An 8,277-nucleotide genomic window follows, 5' to 3' on the forward strand; every position below is an offset into this window, starting at 1 on the left:
CGGCGTCCGCTCGCCACCGCCCCAGGAGACCCCGCCCTCGGCCGCGCCTCCCAGCGCCAATCCCCGCCGCCGGTGAGCTCCTGCGCCGACCCCGCCACCATCTGCTTCAGCCCATCCGGCCACCGGCGCCGTCCCCGGCCTCCTCCTCCTCGCCGGCGCCTCCTCGGGCCAGATCCGGTCAGCCCCGGCCGGATCCGGCCGGATCCCGGCCTCCCCGAGCGCCTCCGACCACCTCCTCCCCGAACTCCGGCGAAGCATCCGGCGAACCTCGTGGAACGGCCCCGATCCAGACCTGGATGAGGTTGAACCCCGAAAACGCCCAAGTCCCTGTATATTTTGCATAATTATGCCATGTTCATCATGTTGTATCTCTGCATCCGTAGCTCAGTTTCGTGCGTGTAATATGTCAAATTGTTCGTCTCGACGAGTACTTCATTTCACTCCATTGCATTATTTTCATTTGAGGTCATCTTGATGCCCGAAATGCTGTTGGAAGAGTGCATGTTGATGTTAATCTGCCGAAACTGTTATAACATGCTCATTTGTCATTTTTGCCATGATTGATTTATGCATCCTATGGGGTTGATGTCTACATGTATTTTGATCTATGCCATGCCATCTTTCCAGGGGTGTATGCCATGTATTTTTGTGATCAATGTGGTGACTAGCACAAGCATGCAAACTAGGCTTCGTGCTATTGCTGATTTTAGTCCCTGTTCTGCTATTATTTTGATGCCATGCCAACTTGATGCTACAGAGAGATCCATGCATATTTTGAGATACTTCAGTAAGGGTGTTTTGAACATATGGTTATTGTAGATCCATTAATGACCTTGTTTGCAATTATGGAGAAGTCTAGCATGCCATTTTGGTGCTCTACTTTTGCTTCAAAATGTTTCCTGGCAGATTGTTTACTTGTTATTCAATTTGGCCAAGGTTGCTATAGTTGATCCTTGCATGCTATGGACTTGTTCTTGCCTTGGTTTGTTTCAAAAACATGCCTTCTTGATGATGCTATGCTTATATTGTCATGCAATGACTTGTGGTGAGTGATTCAAGCTTGTTAAGTAGTGTACTTGCTGTTGCTGTTTTGCTAGGCTGAATCTGTTATTTGGTGATGCTATGTAAATATGTTGCTACTAATCATTCTATGCATAATCTGGAGATGTTCTATAAACATGTTTTGATCTACATGTTATGCCTTATCCATCCATGCCCCTGGTTGCATTTATATTCTGCTGTAGATTGTTCATATCTTGCTCCAAAGTTGCTTGATAATGTTGCTATCAGCCTGTTAACATTAAGTTCACTAGTTCCCATGTGTTTTTCTAGTGATCCATGCATCCTATGAACTTGCTCTTGCCATGTATAGCTTCATAAACATGTCTTCTTGCTGGTGGTTGCCTTGCCATGCCATTTATTGCTCTGTGGTGAGTGGTTCAAGGTCACCAACATGCCTACTTATTGTTGTTCCTGCCATGTATGAATCTGTAATATAACTTGTCATGTTTACATGGGTGTCATCATATTTTCTATGCCTTTTGGCTCATGGTCAGTAAGGGACTGTTGTTCTATGCATTTAGTAGTATCATGCCGTGCCTTTGTTTGCCATGATAAGTTCCTGTAACATGTTGTGCTATGCGTTACCTGTACTTCATGCCCTTGCCTTTTTTTATTATGTTGGGGTGCTGTAGCTTGTTGTTTTGATGCTTGCAAGATGCCTAGTTGCTGTTTTGGACAGATTGTTGTTATGACTTGTATAGTGTGTGTGTGTGTGTTGAACCGTTGCTCCGTTTTGAGTGTGCTCTATATGAAACTTGCTTAATTTTGCATGTAGCTTCATATTATCATGTTGCATCCATGTTTTGAGGTGTTTGCATGATGTTTGGGTGCATTTTGCATCAATGCCATGTTTAACTTGTTTTGCTCATATCTTCTAGGCCGTAGCTCCGAATCTAATGAACTTTATATGTAACTTGACTAGAATTTCGTGTAGATCATCTTGGTGCATCTTAACTTGCTGTTTAACAACTTGAACATAAGGTTTATTCAGTTCTGGACCAATTTCGAAATTTGCATATGAGGACTTGCCGGAATTGTTATATGTTGTTCCCGGCCTCATTTAAACTTGCCTTGATGTGTTGTTCTTGTTTGCATCATCTCTTGCCGTGAGTAGCTTCATGTAGCCTTGTCATGCATCATGCTTGTTGTGCATCATGTCTTGCTCATGTGTGGTGTGTTTACTATGTTGTGTGCTTCTTCTCAATAGTTCCCGTTTCGTTGCGATCGTGAGGATTCGTTCGTCTACGCTTGGTTCGTCTTCATGGCTTCATCTTCTTCATGGACTTGTTCTTCTTCCTTGCGGGATTTCAGGCAAGATGACCGCTACCCTGGATCTCACTACTATCATTGCTATGCTAGTTGCTTCGTTCTATCGCTATGCTGCGTTACCTATCATTTGCTCTTCAAGCCTCCCAAATTGCCATGAACCTTTGACACCCTTCCTAGCAAACCGTTGTTTGGCTATGTTACCGCCTTGCTCAGCCCCTCTTATAGCGTTGCTAGCTGCAGGTGAAGATGAAGATTGCTCCATGGTGGACAGGGTTATGTTGGGATATCACAATATCTCTTATATTATTAATGCATCTATATATTTGGTAAAGGGTGGAAGGCTCGGCCTTATGCCTGGTGTTTTGTTCCACTCTTGCCGCCCTAGTTTCCATCATACCGATGTTATGTTCCCGGATTTTGCATTCCTAACGCGGTCAGGTGATTTATGGGACCCCCCTGACAGTTCGATTTGAATAAAACTTGTCCAGCAAGGCCCAACCTTGGTTTTACCCTTTGCCTCACCTAGCCCTTTTTCCCTTGGGTTTCCGGAGCCCGAGGGTCATCATTATTTACCCCCCCCCCGGGCCACTGCTCGTCGTGAGTGTTGGTCCAACCTGTCAGCCGCCGGTGGCCACCAGGGGCAACTCTGGGCTCGCCTACCGGAAGTTTGGACAATCCGGTGTGCCCTGAGAACGAGATATGTGCAGCTCCTATCAGGATTTGTCGGCACATTCGGGCGGCTTTGCTGGTCTTGTTTTACCATTGTCGAAATGTCTTGTAAACCTGGATTCCTAGAGTGATCGGGTCTTCCTGGGAGAAGGTCTATTCCATTGTTGATCGCGAGAGCTTGTCATGGGCTAAGTTGGGACACCCCCTATAGGGTATAAACTTTCGAGAGCCGTGCCCGCGGTTATGTGGCAGATGGGAATTTGTTAATGTCCGGTTGTAGATAACTTGACACCAGATCCGAATTAAAACGCATCAACCGCGTGTGTAGCCGTGATGGTCTCTTCTCGGCGGAGTCCGGGAAGTGAACACGGTTTCTGGGTTATGTTTGACGTAAGTAGGTGTTTAGGATCACCTCTTGATCATTGCTAGCTTTCACGACCGTTCCTTTGCTTCTCTTCTCGCTCTTATTTGCGTATGTTAGCCACCAGATTTGCTTAGCCGCTGCTGCAACCTCACCACTTTACCCCTTCCTGTCCCATTAAGCTTTGCTAGTCTTGATACCCATGGTAATGGGATTGCTGAGTCCTCGTGGCTCACAGTTTACTACAACAACAGTTGCAGGTACAGGTTATGCGATGATCTTGACGCGAGCGTGATGTTTCCTTGTTTGGAGTTCTTCTTCTGCTTCTTCTTCGATCAAGGGATAGGTTCCAGGTCGGCAGTCTGGGCTAGCAGGGTGGATGTCGTTTGAGCTTCTGTTTGTGTTTCATCCGTAGTCGGACGTTGATCTTATGTATATGTGATGTTATATTCGTGTGGCATTGTATGCCTCTTGTATGTATCCCCACTATTATGTAATGTTGATGTAATGATATCCACCTTACAAAGCGTTCCAATATGCGGGTCTATCCTTGGTGGGACCTTCGAGTTCCTTTTGGATAGGGTCGCATATTGGGCGTGACACTCCCCTGGAGGGCCGCCGACCTCGCCAGGGCCATGAGGGAGGCGCTTGGGCACCACTTGGAGGCGTGTTTCGAAGAACGTTTCCCTCAAGAAGGAGCAAGGCAAGGAGGGCCAAACCCTCAGGAGTTCGTCAGCAAGGCATTCAGGAGCTACAGGAGTCAAGAGTCATGAGAGGCAGCCGCCGCCTACCCGCTGTGGCCCCCCATCCAGGCGAGGATGGTGGGCTGCGCGTCTGCATCGACATACCAGGGCTCAACCAAGCCGCCTCTCAGGAGAGCCTCTGGCCCTCGCAAGTGGGGCGCTGCGAAGGTCCACCCCACAGCTACGTTCGCATGCCTTATGGCTTGCCGAACGCGGCTGCCACGTACCAGCGCCTCATGAGGGGCATCCTGGAGGCTCAAGAGGTCAGGCGTTCCGCAGCCCTGGCGGAGATGGAGATGGTCCGTGAGGAGCCACCAGCGCCTCCGGAGCCTCCCTAGGCCCCAGGGCCTGGGGGCTCATGAGGATCGGCTCCCGCAGCCCACCGAGTCTGCTACACCAACACCCCTTCGTCTTCAACATCATCAGGTGACATCTTTCAAGTTTCATTTCCAGCTGGGAGCGCCCTCAGGGCTGCATCATTCCCAGGCCGCGTGGGTCTATCCCTGCGGCGTGTATCCCTTTTGCTCGTGTTCTTAGCTTACTTTGTTGGGGGCACCCCTTGGGCTGCATTATCCCCAAGTCGCTCGGGTCAGACCCAGCGCCGTATACCCCTCTTGCGTTTATCTTAGGGCCATGCCTTCGACCCATCATGCTTGTTATTTGGTGCCTGTCTGTGGCACCTTTTCTTCCTGGATGTCGGAAGCTTGCGCGTTAAAGGGGGGGGGGGTACCTGAGCATCGCGACTCAGGGCTCCTACCGGCTCTCCAGCCCTCACCGTCTGGTCTTGTCCACGGCATCGCGACCTGGCATACCAGCAATGGCTGAGACCAGCTCGAGGGCCGGGACCCAAGGACGTAGAGTTTCGACATCTAACCAAGCTTGCGCGTTAAAGGGGGGGTACCTGAGCATCGCGACTCAGGGCTCCTACCGGCTCTCCAGCCCTCACCCTCTAGTCTTGTGCACGGCATCGCGACCTGGCATACCAGCGACGGTTGAGACCAGCTCGAGGGCCGGGACCCGAGGACGTAGAGTTTCGACATCTAACCAATTTGCAAGAACACATCTCAAGATAAGGCCCAGTGCCAGGCGCAACCTGCCTTGGGGTAGGGCCCCGTGAGTCCCGCGCTGGCCCACGGGTGCCCCAATACACCTCGCCAGGCCTTTCGTGCCTCGTCGCCTCTCCAAAGCAACTAACGGCTGACCGCCGCTTGTCATAGCGGACTCTTGTTCTTTCTGTGATGAGCCTACAGGATCTCTTCAAGGAGCATCATCAGGCAAGGCCCTCACAGTGTCTTCTTCACTCTCGTCCGTGCAAACCGCTTGCGCGTTAAAGGGGGAGTACCTGAGCATCGCGACTCAGGGCTCCTACTGGCTCTCCAGCCCTCACCCTCTGGCCTTGTCCACGGCATCGCGACCTGGCATACCAGAGACAGCTGAGACTCGCTCGAGGGCCGGGACCCGAGGACGTAGAGCAGAAAGGGGAGTGAAGGCGAGAGGGGAGAGACATGCGAGGACCTCGCCAAGCAACCCCTCGCATGCCGATGCATGGACCCGGCGATACACCAGGGAGCGGCCCCTGATTCCTGAGATAAGTCACTCTCCGGGAACACTATCTATCGCAGCACCGACACCGCATCCAATGCAATCCCGTGTTAGCAACGTCGCATTCCTTTCTCACAGAACGATGGCTGCTTGGGCACTAAAGGGGACCTCCTGAGCATCGCGACTCAGGGGCTCTTACTGGACCCCGGGCCGCTCACCTCCTGACCTTGACCACGGCATCGCGACCTGGCATACCAGCGACGGCTGAAGCCGCCTTGGGACCGGGACCTGTCAGCGCAGAGCGCCAAGCCCTCGTGAGGTCCGAAAGGAAGAAACTAAGCTAAAACGGAATAAGCATCTCGCACTGCTTCACGATGAGGATCATATTGACAAACGAAGCTACAAACACCTTACAAGCCCCCACGGGGTATATTCTTGGTTCCTCGCAGGAACAAAAGACGCGGATCCTAAGGAGTCCTAACTACAGGAACCATCGCGGCACACGCCATCATCAACAGTGGGCCGCCAGGCACTGGCGCCAACCCCATCCAGATCAGGCGGCAACGGCCTGACGAGCCCGCCCTGCTCCGGGAGCGGCGCAAGCTCGGGGGCTCGTAGCTGTCGTCGCTCATGTCCGGAGTCGCGAAGAGCTCGGCGGAGTTGCTGGATCCTCCGGCGCCTCCATCGCCTGAGGAGCTTCCAAGGAAGCGGTTAGCCGGCCTCTGCCTCGCCGTAGCAGGGTCCCGACCGCCTCTCCCGAGGCAGCACTCCAGCCGGCGACCCTCCGCATCGAAGACCTTGAAGAACATCACCGAAGCACCGTCATAATCCAGGTGGATCGCGAGGGCGCCCCTTGTCCTGCAGACCCGGGCGATCTCGCCCCAGCCTCGAGTCATGAAGACCTCGCCCGGGGCAACGACCGCGACCTCTGCCCCGGTCGCGAGGGTGCTGCAGCCGGCGTGTTGCAGCCAGAGCCCCAGGAGTTTCCCCTGCGGGATGACGGAGGCGAAGCAAGGAGGAAGGCGAATCCAAGACTGAGGAGGCACGACTGCGTGAAGCACGAACTCTCTGGAGGAGCCCTCGGCATGGACCCCAGGGGGAAAGACGCACACCTTCGTGACCCGCCGGCGCCGACGGCGGCGCCACCCGTGGCGTTCGGCATCGACTCCTTCAGAGCCCTCGATGTGGGCGTACAAGGGAAGCGGGAACCCTGGTGGTGGTCGCTCGCACCAGGGCCTCGACACTTCCTGGCGGGCGTCCTCACCCCGATGGCTGAGGGCTAGCCGTTTCTTCGATGGAAGCGGGTAAGGATCTTCTCGGGGAGCCTTTCCCTTCTCTGCCGCAGAGAACTGGCGGATCGGAGCCATTGCAGCAAGACGGAGCAACGAGCAGGAAGAAGGATAAGCAAGAGGGGATAAGCTGGAAGGGCACGCGACGTGCCGTCTTAAAGCCAGGCAAGGCCAACCGTCGACCTCCACGATCGCAGGTAATCATGACCCGCTTTGCATGCAGGGACTTGTGGAATTCGCGTAGTTGCTGAGGCATCATGGGGAAGTGGAGACGCCCGCTGTTAGGGCCCGCGGCGCTTTGCACTTGCCCTTTCGCCTCTTTGCTCGGCCAAGTCCGGGCGCGCCTTGGGCCCGGGGGCTACTGTCGGCATTCTGGGAACGGGGGTCCCCAGACTTTCCTGCCTGCGGCCTGCGGCGTGGCTCAAATGGGGGACCCGCATGGCCCATCTTCAACAACACAAGCTCAAGACCCTCGCGAGGGGCCAAGCCTCGCGGGGCGGACGACAAGGAGCTTCCTCAGGCACGGCCTCATCAGGCTGGCTCAAGAGGAGGCGGAGAGATCAAGGCGGGGTACCTCGCGAGGTGCCCATGACGCAAGCCATGACGACCAAGGGCGCCAGTCGGGCACCAGCCCGCGCAGTGTCCTCCTTTCCTCTTTGGTGCAAAGGGAGCAAGCGCAGGCGAGAGCATCAAGCAAAGGCATCCATTTTGGTGCAACAAGACCAAGACCAGCCCAACGGCAGGAAGGAAGTCATTGTGGAGCCCAAGCAGGCGTTACCGCCAGAGCCTTTGACAGGCGAGGACCAACTTTAGTCAGGATAAGTGTACCCGATGTTCCCCTTCAAAATGGCCAATTGTTGGCGCCCTTCCCGCTCAATATTTGGGAAGAGGCCCAGGGCCTCTACCTATAAATAGGACTAGACACCCCCAGGGTAGAGGCATCTATATAGACCCTCACCTGAATCAAGCAAGAGAGAGAGAGAGAGAGAAGGGAGGCTGAAATCCTCCTAGCAGTTCATCGTCCCAGCCAAGAACAGACCCTCGCGAGGCTGTTCTTCCTTGTATTATTCATCATCAGCCCAAGAGGCAATCCACCACACCACACACTGGAGTAGGGTATTACACCGCAATGGTGGCCTGAACCAGTATAAACTCTGTGTCTCTTGTGTTGTTCCTTTCGTAGTTTAGATCCTAGCGATTCGGCGAGGAGCAGGTAGGTAGAGGGCAAAATCTCCGCGCGCACCGCAGTGTTTGAACCTCAATGGTCTGCCGGAACCCAAAATCCGACAGCATGTTTCTCCCCAGAGGCATTGGATGCTTTCAATTCGGGAGATGCGCACCT

Source organism: Triticum aestivum, chromosome 3B, assembly GCF_018294505.1.
Source record: "Triticum aestivum cultivar Chinese Spring chromosome 3B, IWGSC CS RefSeq v2.1, whole genome shotgun sequence".
Lineage (NCBI taxonomy): Eukaryota > Viridiplantae > Streptophyta > Magnoliopsida > Poales > Poaceae > Triticum > Triticum aestivum.